This window comes from Puma concolor, chromosome D1, assembly GCF_028749965.1.
Source record: "Puma concolor isolate L17-30 chromosome D1, mPumCon1.1.hap2, whole genome shotgun sequence".
Classification (NCBI taxonomy): domain Eukaryota; kingdom Metazoa; phylum Chordata; class Mammalia; order Carnivora; family Felidae; genus Puma; species Puma concolor.
This window is the reverse complement of record NC_141676.1, coordinates 43,133,594-43,147,455: the sequence shown is the minus strand read 5'-3', so window position 1 is coordinate 43,147,455 and position 13,862 is coordinate 43,133,594. Positions and strand designations below refer to the sequence as shown.

Sequence of the window (13,862 nt, the reverse complement as noted above, 5' to 3'; positions counted from 1 at the left end):
TATTGAAAGGATTAAAAATAACAACATGAAAGTTCATTGCACAATGTCTAAAACATACGGGTGCTCAGCACAAGCAATAGCTGCTTTTTGTTAACTTCTCTCTGCCATAGACCCCTGATTCCCTCCCACTCCTCTCCTGCCACAGACACTGGGAAGTTTAGAGTGCTGGTCTGGCCGGTAGTGTAATGAGAGAGTGGCAGCCTGTTCCCTGTTAAACACTTCAAATTGCTGCACAGCTTGTTGTTCTATCAGTTTCCTGTATAATCATAACCTTAACCAATCCACAACTTTCTTTCTGGCATACCTGGGTTTCATTTCCTGCTTAGTATTCTTAAGATCATTCATAAATTTTACCCTGTTGGTTGCATGGGATATTTAACCCCTGGTCAAACTAATTCTCAAGAAACAACCAACACCAAAAACTGTGACGAATTCACTCTGTATGGAAGACTTGCCAGAAAAACACAACTAAGGACTGCCTTCAAGGTTGTAAGTATATGGTCAAACAGTCTATAGACTATAGAAAGGCTTTCTGAAAACTTAAAAATTATCCTTTTTGACCATGACTAATCGTGTTCATAGAGAGCAAACATTCAACAAGCCCTCAAATTTGACAAATCCTAATTCAGGTTTAGCAAACTGTTAGGTCAATAAAGATGACCACTTCTTTCCCATTATCCTAACTTCATCACCTCATAACAGTAAAACTAATCCCAACAGTTCTTCAGTTTCTTTGATTACACAAAAAGAAACCCAATAGGAGGGCACCTGTGTGGTTCAGTCAGTTAAGCATCCAACTCTTGATTTCAGCTCAGGTCATGATCTCACCATTGTGAGATTCAGGCCTGTGTGGGGCTCCATGCAGGGTGTTGAAACTGCTTAAGATTCTCTCTTTCCCTCTCTCTCTGCCCCGCCCACCCAAAAGATAAAATAAAATAAAGTTAAATTAAATTAAATTAAATTAAATTAAATTAAATTAAATTAAATTAAATTAAAATAGGGGCCCCTGGGTGGCTCAGTTGGTTAAGCATCTGACTCTTGATTTTGAGTCAGGTAATGATCTTATGGTTTGTGGGTTCAAGCCCTGCATTGGGCTCCACGCTGACAGTGCAGAACCTGCTTAGGATTATCTCTCTCCCTCTCTCTCTCTCTCTGCCCCTTCCCTGCTTGCTCTCTCTCACTCTGTCAAAATAAATAAATAAAAACTTTAAACAATAAAATAAAATAAAATACATTTTAAAAAAAGAAACCAAATAGGGACCCTTCAGTCCTTAAAAACGTGAGCCTGCCTACAATTTAATGGACACATGTTATTATTTTACAACTTTGCAAGCAGCATACAGGCTAACTGAAAACAAACTATCTCTAAATGAAGGAAAGAAATGACTCAAGGGGAGAAGGAGGATAGGAAGGAAGGGAGGGAAAAAGGGAGGAAAAGCAGAAGGAGAAAGGAAAGGAAGATTCGTTACACTAAAAGTCGTTTTACAGAAATGTTATTCCAAAGAACTTCCCAACCTCTAAACTAAAAACATCATATAACATATTTGAAACCTAATTCACAAGATTCTTTGTTCTAGATGATACAAGGATGCTTCTTGGTGATAGTTACAAGACATTTCTAAAGATCTCCCATATAAAATATTAGAGCAATACCTAAATGAATATTTTCATATATATCTATGTTAATCTTTCCCCAAATAAAGCAAAATTATTCTCATTGGTTTTTCTACCAGGGGCTACCCATTTCCTAAAAGTCCTACAGTTGTTCTTAAAATGCACTAAATTGAAATCAATAAAATTGAACAAATTAGGGGGAAAAAACTATAGAGCTCTTTTTAAGTTACTACTGTCATCCAAATAATTATTTCCACATCTTAAATAACAATCCTCAAATTCATTTTGTGATTTTACAAAAGTCTCCTATTTCAATAGTCTTGTTTCACTAACTTCTCTCCCTTTTGTCTCCTCTGTTCAATTACTGCAGTGAAATTGGAAGGACAGATATTTCTTCTATTTATTCAATCATATCTTCTCAAAAATTTCCAGGCATTCAAAGTTTTCTTACACTCAGCTCTCTTGTTTACACCCATATTTTTCATGTCTTACTTTCTCAGTCTTCCCCCAGACATTACCTTTCAATTCCTATCTGTTCCATGACTGCAAGTCCAGGGAAAAACCCTCTGTAACTAGTCACAAAATCAACAGTGCCTTCTACAAATGGCCACTACCAGAAAGCCCAGAATGTTTCCATCCCTTAAACCTGTCAACTATTCATTATGTGTATACTCACTGCTATATGAGATATCAAATTATGTGTGACCAATCTCACCTTAAAAACAACCCATTCTAGGGGCGCCTGGGTGGCGCAGTCGGTTAAGCGTCCGACTTCAGCCAGGTCACGATCTCGCGGTCCGTGAGTTCGAGCCCCGCGTCGGGCTCTGGGCTGATGGCTCAGAGCCTGGAGCCTGTTTCCGATTCTGTGTCTCCCTCTCTCTCTGCCCCTCCCCCGTTCATGCTCTGTCTCTCTCTGTCCCAAAAATAAATAAACGTTGGAAAAAAAAAAATTTAAAAACAACCCATTCTAGTTAGTGATGCTATATGTATATAGTCATGGAAGAAAAATAATATTCACAGAAGGAATAATATCTGTATATAATATCCATATATAATATAAATATCTGTTTTTCTTCTGCACTTTGTTCAGTGAAACTCAGAACACTGGTGGCAATAATTAAAATCAAGCCACTGGCTTCTTCCCAGCCTGCCATAGCTTTAAAGAAAAAAAAAAAAAGAATTTAAATTCCACCTAATAATGTAGGCAGCTATAGGGGTGCAGAATTAGATTTCATTAATGCTATTGCTTAATTATCTATTATGCCTGGGTCAAAAAGGGAAAAATCATAATTAGCCATCAAACATATCTTTTTTTGTTGTGCTTATGTGTTCCAAAGGTATAAAAGAGCCCAAAGTGAAACAAAAATAGAAAATCTGATTTTATTAATGAATTCATTCACTTAAGTTTATATGAAACTGTGTAAGCTGAAAAGAAAAAGAGCTATCTCCAATACAGTTTGTATCCAAAGAAAACTCCACCCACATAAACTCTCTAGTAACATATCAAGTTTTAAGCTCTTAGGTTAGAGACTATCTTTTCTTCTTTTGTAAGCACTGTGCCAAGCCTTTAGTGCTAAACAAATAATAATAATAAGCATTACATCATGTGGACAAACTTATTTGACTGATTAAACATTAAGGATCAGTCTCTTTTGCCAGTCACCTATGGAAGATGATTCTTTGGAAATTAATTTTTTTACACTATGATTGCCTTGCATCTTTGAAAAACTCTAGTAAGCTATATGTAGGTGATACACATATATATGTATCAGGGAGAGAGAGAGAGAAAGAGAGAGGTGGGGGAAGGAGGGAGAAAGGGAAATAGAGAGGAAGGAAGGAAGGAAGAGAGAAATTTATCTTTACTAGAACATTTAACTCACATTTTGATGTTTACAGTGGTCAAAAACTTGGTGAAATGACAAGCATTTGTATCCATACTCCAAAATAACATGAAATATGTACTTCAGATGAAACTACATGCTGCAAGTGAGGTGTAGAGATAAGCATACAACAAAACATACTACATTTTGTTGATTATTCAATCTTTATAAACTAAATAGCTACTAAACTGTTGCTATCTAAATGCTTGAGTAAATCAATGACTTCACTGTTAACTGAAGTATAGACATTATAGGGCAGATTCAGTTGGTTAAGTGTTCAACTCAGTTTTGGCTCAGGTCAAGATCTCACAGTCGTGATATCGAGCTCCGCATTGGGCTCCAAGCTGGGCATAGAATCTGCTTAAGATTTTCTAAAGATTCTCTTTCTCCTGCTCTCTCTGCCCCTCCCCTCACATTCATGCTCACACTCTCTCTCTCTCTCTCAAAAAAAAATTGTTTTAATATGAAGTATAGACATTATAATACATATATTATATATGATCTACATTATGTATGTTATAATTATAAGTCATTTAATGATAAAATAATGGTTAGCTGTGCATAATTACTGCATTTATTGACACTCCCTCACCTCCTTATATTTGAGACCACCACTCAGTTCAGGTTACGGCTTTATTTCCCCTTCTCTACATACATTTAATTCCTTTAAATATTAATGAAAGTTATGTAAGAATGCTGAAAGACGATTAAACCTATCTTCTTGGTTAATAGCAAGTTCAGGGAACAGCTTCTTAGGGAAATATTCAAATTTATTAGCTGCTCTTAGCAAACTGCCCTCAAGACCCACATTGTTTCCAATCTCAAGTTAAGAAGAATTTTTCTCCAACGGGCACTGAATCACTTTAATGTTGACTCTTGTGCTGCTCTACTCCACCTTCAAATGTAGCCAGTAAATTCAGCTTTACTACAGTACTATAAAAATGTGAAAGAACCATAATAGCATCTAAAAAAGAGCTGTTGGCGCTATATTAGTTTAGAGAAAACCCTAAACTGAATACTAATGCAAAATTTAATGATAGTTGCCTAGTTGCCAAAAGAGTTACAATAATTATTTTGCCATAATGTGTAGTTATCTTGAAGTCATCTGAGAATATTACTGCATGATATTCTAAATAAGTCCCCAAAGTGTCATTGTTCCGTTGTTGTTGTTGTTGTTGTTGTTGTTGTTGTTGTTGTTGTTGTTTCAGTCTAAATTCAGCATCAACATACTACCTTCACTGTAATAATGCTGTCCTCTGATTAGAGGACTGCCTTATGAATGAAGAAACATTAGAAAGAGATCACTCTACATCCTTAGTAAGTCAGCTTCTTTGATTGATATCCAACATGGATCTACCTCGCATCAAATTCCACTTAACAGTGAATATCATGATTGTAAGGTTCCGGTAAAACATTTAAACTGAATCAATACAGTTTTACTTCCCTTTTCTTTTATAACCATGACCAAATTTTTAGAGTTGAAAAGTAAACCAAGATCAAATTTAGATATGTTGTTTGAAATTAGCAAAGATGAAACACTTCACTGCCAGACAAGAGCACTGATTTTAAGAGTAGATTTTTGCCTTCCCTGAAATGCCTAGCTCATGCAGTGTATTTTTATGCCTGCAGATATTGGCATGTTTCACATTTGAGATTATGACACACCAACTTATTTTGAAATTTTTTAAATCTTCCACTGTGCATGTTTCAAGTGCTTCATGACTATCACTGATAATTGAGCAATTAACTTGGAATTACCAAATGTGCTGTGATGGCACAATATGTAGTAAGCAACATGAAAGAATAAAGAACAGAGGAACTTAGCACAGTGGAAAAAAAGTAATAAAGGGTAAAATAGGCCATCATCCTAACAATAATACTGAGTAAGTTTTAATGGGCCCAGGTCTCAGCAGTTTAATGGTGCCAGTAAAATGGTTTAATGAAACAAGTCCAGAGTATTACAAACTTTTTAGAGCGGCTTGTTCTGGTTCTGCTAAAAGGAAGCTTCTTTCTAACTGGTCTTGTGTAATATTCAGGGATTGGTCCAAAAAGTAAGTGTGGGAGTTTCATTAAATAACAAGTACAAAACAATTAGGTTAAAAATCCTGACAGGCAAATATTTCTTATTTCTTAAGAAATACAAGCTTGCAAAAAATAGATGTAAGGTCTTTTCTTTGTGTGACAGAGACAAAGCAAAAACTCTAGGGCTAACAATGACCTCAAGTCATCAAGCTATTGTGAACATATTTGCAAACCAAAAATTAAGATACATGGCTTGACATCAAGAGGGAAAGCTATATTAGAAAAAAATAGAATGCCTCTTCACTGTTCATCCCACCAAGGTCTCTAATACTGGGCTTTTCTGGCTAAAACCAGAGCGTGACTGTGAAGAGTAGCTTTTTAGTGCTTAAATATAGCCAGTGAAGCAAATTCCATAAACCTAAATCCTACCTTATTTAGGTGGCAGACCATTTTAAAGGTTTGCAAGAAAAACCCACAATTTAGAAAGTCAGAGAGGGAAAAGATATTCAAACTACAACAAATAAAGGACACTATTAAAAACACTTTTTCTCAAAATTCCATCAATATTGCTCCAAAACACCACTAGGAGATTAAAATAGGCCAGGCTGTCCTTTCAGGTAAAAATAAATTAGAAACAGAAAGTGAAGAGAGCAGAAAGAAAAAGTATCGAAGGCACTAGTATATAAAACTTAAAAGCTTAAAATGTAATGGATATACACATTCAGATTAGCAAACTGCTTTCAATTAAAGTAGATTTCTGGCCACAGTTCACAAATGTACAGTAGCTGTGTGTATTAATGTAGATACTTCAAATGTCAGTATATCTCTAATTAACATGAGCACACAACTGTAAAACTGAGAAGGCACAATTGTAAATTCCTTACGTTCCCAGCATTAATGCGTTCAGGGGGCAGCTCCCGTTGTCATGGAAAATGGCATTCAAGCCCTGTTTGTGGATTTTCACAGCTCATCTTTTTTATTTACCTGCTTTATGTCAAGATTAGCCTGGAATAATATTTTTTAAAGATAATGCACTTAGACCTGCTTGTCCTGAAAATCACAGGCATTCTCACTTGAGGGAGCTTTGGTCTGGGCTATGCTCAGTTTGAAACAGATTTCTTTCCATTTTAAATACCACAAAGACATGAATTCATGATGTTTTGTTTGTTTCCTGAAAATCAACACAATTCCAAAACTTTCAGCTAAAGCACGGTATGTGGCAGTTTTGAAATAGGGGGATAGGAAAATGTCAAGGAGGGGAAAATGATCCAGGGACATGAGGAAATGAATTGGTAAAAAGTGTTCTACAATCTCCTCCCTGACTTACTGTCCCTCAACTTTTTGAAAATATTTGTATGACCACCAAATGGAGATTGAGATAGTGATCAAAAACAACAAAAGAAAGAGAACTAAAATTCTCTCTGTGACAGGACAGTTTGGTTTTGTGGAAAGGGCACTGAATTAATTACACCATGAGGCCCTATACTTGAGTCCTGCTACTTTGCAAAAATAAGGATAATTCCTACTTACCTAACAGTTTTTACAAAACTCGGCCACTTTAATGTCTGTAAAAGCAAGTGTTATACCAAAATAAGATATTGTTACTATTATTGCTTCAAGCATAGGGCTGAGCAATAATCACTTCTTATGCCAGACAATAAAATACTTTTGTATCTTTTCAGGGAAAAGTTTGCTATTCGAGACCATGAACAAAGACAGAATTTTATAAATGTAAATTCACTATCAAATAACTTAGAAGGCCTGAGTAACCTGAAAAAGCAGGGTATTTAATGGCCTATCTCTGTTGCTGTTGTTGTTGTTTTAAACCAATCATTTATTGTCCTGGTAAAACTGAATGGTCAGAATTACACAATTATTTTTAAATTAGAGATAAAGAATTAAATGTGAGATATGCACATGCAAAACAAAGTGTTCTTATACAGTGCCTACGTTTGAAAAAGACAAGGGTAGTTTTATTTTTTAAAGAGGAAAAAAATAGTGTACGAGTCTTTCGGCTTCTGAGAAGATAACCATTTTCCTTCACAGTGTTTTCCTCTTCTGATGTAGGTGGTTGATGTGAGTAGGTAAGATTCCAGTTGGTTCTCACACACCCTTGGTGTGGCCCATTCATTATGGATGTGCAAAACAATATCCCACCTTCCTTATCTCACAGCCTGGCTTCTACATGCCTTACTAAGAAACCTTCCCATGGCCATGGGTATAACTTTCTTCCTTAGATCATGTAGCAAATAAGCAGTTCCAGTATGGAAATTAAAGTTCCTAAAAGAAGCCATTGTCACATATCCCATTTGCCTGTTCTTAAACCAAACTAGATAAATATTTCTATTGTTTTAGCTGCCTCATCATTCAGTGTAAGTGGTGGACAATTTCTGCAGTAATTGAAAGGAATGGGAACTTAAGCATTCTGGATGCCATGTTAATTTTATCTGACTTATCTCAGCAGTATCCTGCTACATTCCTTTAATAAGAAAGTTCCAGTTTAGGAGATGGCCTTAACAAAGCTTAAGACCACTGAACAAAGGAACAACAAAGTCCATGCCCTAAACTAACATATGGAAGTTCTCAGGGTTGAAAAACAATTACTTTGGGCCTGTATGATTAGCATGGCTTCTGCCTAAGAGATCAGATAAAAACTGGCTAAAAGATTTTTTTAAGTTGAACTCCAGAAATAACCATATGAAAACTACAGCCACAGTATCCCTTCTATTTTTAGTCTCTCTCTTTGTTAGATCACTAGAAAAATCTCAGCTAATTGGATCACCTCCATTCAAAGCTAGCCTAAGTACATCTGGTGGAGGGGGGACACAGAAGAGGAGTAAAGAAATAAGAAAAGAGAGACTTTGGGTAATGAGAAATGTAAATATTTTAATTTTAATATTTTAATGAATGCCATCTTGGTTGAAATGCCAGTATTTATCTCCTATTTGTCATTTTTAAAATGTAGTCATCCTAAAAACTTACTGAAAGAAATGATTTAGGGGAACATGGGTGGTTCAGCTGGTTGACCACTGGACTTCAGCTCAGGTCAGGATCTCAAGGTTCATGAGTTCAAGCCCCATATCAGGTTCACTACACTTAATGCAGAGCCAGCTTCGGATCCTCTGTCCCCCTCTCTCTCTGTCCCTCCCCTATTCTCTCTCTCTCTCTCTCTCTCAAAAACGAATAAACATTTAAAAAAAAGAAAATGACTGAATGATACAAAAGAAGAGAGAAAGGAGTTAAAAGAAAGGACAAAGCAACTAAGATAAGATTTGAACAACTCAAAATTGTTTCCTTTCACTCAGATTTCTAATAGGATAAACTCAACTCCTCAGAATTATCCTTTTTCATGAGAGCACTTCAAAGGTACTTTACATTTCTTTCTCCATCTTTTTCGCCTCCTAATCCTCACTATGATACCTTGCACAAATTAAAAGCTTATATTTAATCCAAATGAGCCATGCCGTTTAATATTTTGTGTTTTACATAAGAATTGTCTTCAAATAATAAAATGTGAATTGATAGTTCCACAAAAATAATCTATTCATTCAGAAAGCATTAAAAATATATAAAAATGTATTAAACTATATTCAACATTCACATCTATTTTTTAAAGCTGATTCATAATGCTTGTCCCAATCAGTGCTACTACTAAAAGAAAGATAAAGTTGGTTTTAAATAAACTTTCCCTATGCTCTGCTTAAATACTGAATTACTTAAACTCCAATTTATAATTTATTTTTTTTAAATACTTTTCCTAGAAGCATATTCTTTAAAACCCCTTTGTAGGAGTACACTAAAAGAGAACAAGTTTCCTATGTCTTTATTGTTATCAAATGTATAAGAGCTCCTTACCAACAATAAACACATATAAATATATTTTAAACTCAAGTTACTTAAGTATGGTCTTGTATGCACACAGACGTTTTTAATACCTGCCTCATACTCTAAATTACTTCTATACTAATAAATATATATAAATTTAAAGTACTTTAATTGATTCATTCAAGTTCATACCATTTTTTTTCTTGAAATTTATCTTCTTTCCTGAGAAAAAGATATCTTTGTATTCCCAAATACCACTTAAAATTTACTCGTGTTTTAGGGATGATGAAGAAGGCAGGAATGCCCCCATTTTGGATACACATTATACATTTACTAAATAAGCCTTTGGTTCCTTAGTACATAATCTCCTCATGTACTGACAGCTCTTTGAATTCTGTATCATCTCACATCTTTTCCATGTGCATAGGCTCATAATACTTTTCAAGTCCATACAACCAGAAGACTGAGGGAAGGTATCAGGGTAAATTATTCATATGTATATAGACTAGCTCCTTTAAGGTAATTCATTCCTATAATTGAGCCCCATCTTCAAAAAGTAAGATATTTATTCTTTCAGCTTACTATAACGGGCCCAACCATTGTGTTATTTTACTGGAAATCACAAACTGAGGCTTTTTTCACCAGCTGGTATTTTTTCCAGAGTCCTCTTAAGAAAACTTTTACAAAAAATTAATAACACTTAAAGTAACAGAGAAAATAATAAAAATTCACACACAAAAGAAATTAAGATCTTGTTTACAAACTGTTAACTTTTTTATTATACAATGAGAAAAGTAATAAATAAACCAATACTTACAAATACGGACAAAAAATCAGCCCCAGCACCCAGAAATCACTGGTAAATTGCCTTTGAATTCATGAAAGTGACCTGAAAGTTTAGACAGAAAATGAAATTTAATAATATAAGTAAACTGCATTAAATGTTTTATTAAAGGAGTATATACATTCTGTCTAAAATTTATACTATTTTTAACTCAGGCAGTTGTCCCCATCTATTCTAACAACTTTTTTCAAGATGATAATATCAAAATAAATAATTATTTCATTGTTCTATCTCTAGGAATACAACATCTCTATCCATTACGGCTTTAAAAAAAAAAAAGGCAGTAGTAAAGTAGGTGTTTAAAGTATCAGTAAATAAAAACAAAAGGGAGAAAAACAATTTTTAAGGGAATAGAAGCTTACAAGTAGTTACATTTGAAAAACATGTTTAATTTATGTCTACAAGTTAAAATTAATGCACTTCACAGAAAATAACTTGGATGTGTCCAACAGGAATATCTTATAGGTAGAATAAAAATGAAAAGATGCATTTCTTGTTCTGCCTAAGGTATGGAACCCATTTAGACATTTAGGCTATATGCAATGCATTCTGCATAAGGCAAAATTCAATCCAAAATTCTTTTGCTTGCACACACTTTAGTTCTGTCTGAAGAAGTAACAGATGCAACTCAAACACACAGAGCTAGCCTTGTAAAAAGTTTTAACTAGCACAATGAGTCACTTTATGCCTCTAAATATCTATGGTTTCCTCTCTCCAGAACCCCCATGCATTAGAAGGTAGTTTGGTAGTTTATTTTTATTGTTTGGTCTAAATACAGCACATTTTTAGTTCCATGAAAACAAAGAAACTTTGTTGCAAGGGCCATATTCTTTCCAAAATGCGAGGATGGCTATGAGTAGTGTTCAACTTAAAATAATAATGGAACTTGAGTTCCTAATTTAGGTCAGAAACTTTCCTACACTTAGAGATTGGTTTGATTCAATACACACTTTTTAAACATAGCTAGTAAACATATAGGTTAGTTAACTAACCAGTTAGTTAGCTAACTAGATTTAAATAGATCCATTCTGGAAAAAAAATGAATCTCGATCAACATCTTTTGTAGGAAACATCACCTTCAATGTTATATTTATAGCACAAATGGTTAAAATGAATTAGGCATCTGAATATGAGATATGAAATAAATATCTAACTCAGCCCTGACTCCAGCTCCTATAATATGTTTTTACCTAAGTGACCCAGATAAATTATTCTATTTTCCAGTCAGGATTGATAAATAATAAAAGTCCTGGGCATTTGGACAGGTTTAAGTATTGATGGCTAATACACTATTAGGTTTCTTCTCTAGACCTCCTTCTCTGTGTAAAGAATGGTTCCTCAGGCCTTCTTCACTCCAGTTTCACAGGTTTCCAACAATTCTATGATGCCTACTTCCATGGGTGTAAGAAGTACAGGAGAGTCTGGCCAGGGAAGGTAGCTCTGAATTTACTTTTGGTGTAACACCCATTTCTTCCTCACAGCTTTCTAATGTTTTCAGATCCAGGAGAGCAATTTTATCTGGTATACTATATAACACCATGTGGACACATTCTGTGTACAATTCAAAGCCAGCAAAGAATACTTGTTCTGATATAAGCTATTCTTACATTTTATCCTGCCCTGAGTCGTAAATTACAATTTGCAGTTATCCACAAAATAAATCTAAAGCAAAATGCTGTATACCCAAAAGCATAAAATCTGGAAGAATCCAATACTTGTATATTATAAAAATAATCACACCTTGTCTTTCTGGCAACCATTCCTTTAAAAGTATGAGTTAGAATTACACAAGATACACAATATAACCCATCTCTTTCATTTGCATTTAAATAATGGGGTATAAAATAAAATGCATCCAAAAAAATATTGCAGCTAACAAGTATCTCATTTTCTCAATCATTGGACTCTTTGGGAGTTAAGATCTCTAACTCTGGAAATATTTAAAATTGGAACAAATCAGATTCCAGACATTTAGGGCAAATAATATTCTAATATACATCAATGTGAAGTCAATAAATCTCAATTGTCATATCAATGCAATCTTACTACATATGTTAAAAGCAACTCTGACTCACATTATCAACTGATTTACACTATTGGTGGATTTTGGAGCAAACAATTTAAAAAGCATGAGCTTCTAAAGTCACATAGTTAATTGTTATAAAAAAGAGGACTTAAATGCATACTTCTCACTGCAAACAATTTAGGAATAAACAGGTAACATTTTATGAAGGGCAAAGAGTTAAGAATTAACTCACAAAAAACAATTTAAAGTAAACTACTTCTTTAAGAACTAGAAAAGTTTAGGTCATTTCCAAAATAAAAGTGGCTACTTTGGTCTTGAGGGCGGCATAAAACTAAAAAGTTAGAGAAGGAAATGTCAGAGCAAATCACCATCTTTTCTGGAAAATCACAATCTGTTTAGGAAAATGAATCCTCAGAACACCAATCACCATGGATTGTCCCATTCCTCCGTCTGTTCATTCATTCACTCAGCAAATAATGACCATGGGTGAGAGATTGTACCAGACAGTATGAACACAAAAATTTTTTAAAATAAGTAAAATCATTATGTTGTAAACCTAAAACTAATATGTTATATGTAAATTATAGCTCAATTAATAAATACAGCATTTTTTTTATTATATTTGGAAAGAGAGTGAGTGGGAGAGGGGAGCAGAATGAGAGACAGAAAGAATCTTAAGAAGGCCCCATGCCCTGCATTGGAGTACAATGCAGGGCTCCATCCCATGACCCTGGGATCATAACCTGAGCCAAAACCAACAGTCAGATGATCAACTGACTGAGCCACCCAGGCGCCCCAATAACTTTTTTTTTTAAAGGTGATGGCCTTTCCCCTCAAGGATCCTTCGAAGAATCAATAATCCAACCTGGGCCACAGACTATTATATCTGGCCATGATGGTGACATTGTTCATATTCTCTGGTTGTCAATCTTTTGGACATCCTTAATTTATTAAATAAAAAGTGAATTGTTACAAGCACTTCAATATAAAAAACAAAAGAATATAAAAAGTAAGTGTATAAATGAAGAAATACAAATGTTCAATAACACAAAAATATCTATAATCTGCCTAATAATCAAAGAAATATAAATAAAATGTTTTCACCTAAAATATTGGCAAAATAATTTATAAACTGGTCAAAAACTAGTATTGGTGACTGTGTGGGGAAAAAAATACTTTCATATACTATTGATTAGATTATAAACTGGATACAACTTTTCTGAATAGTAATTTGAGAGTAAGTGTTAATTTTTTTAATGTTGATATCCTTTGAATTTGCAACACTACTTCTAAAAATTATCCTAATGAATTAATCACAAAAATGTTAAAAGATTTATATGTAATATTTATGTTCATTACAGAATTTTTATAACAACCCCAAATTGGAAATAACCCACTAACTGGATAAGCAAATTATGATATGTACATATAACACTACTCTATACTCATTAAAAATTATGATATAAATGTATATTTATTGACATAAAAATGATGGCAAAATGTATTGTTGAATTTAAAAATACACATATAATAACCAATCAATTTATAGAAAAGTAAATATGGGTACATGCACACACACGTATGCACACAATTGTCAGAAAGTAAAGCACAATTTAACAAAAATATTAGCATTGAGTGTATAAGTTTATTT

General features: G+C 34.0%; 1 protein-coding gene across 26 annotated transcripts in view; it reads right to left on the bottom strand.

The window, feature by feature from the left end:
- The window catches only part of SOX6 (SRY-box transcription factor 6), a 717,975-nt gene that overhangs the window by 513,375 nt on the left and 190,738 nt on the right, over positions 1–13,862 (bottom strand). For all 26 annotated transcript variants that reach the window (XM_086677891.1, XM_086677876.1, XM_086677881.1 and 23 more), the window contains one exon: positions 10,159–10,230. The gene's annotated coding sequence lies outside the window, so the exon portion shown is untranslated. The remainder of the gene's footprint in view (positions 1–10,158; positions 10,231–13,862) is intronic.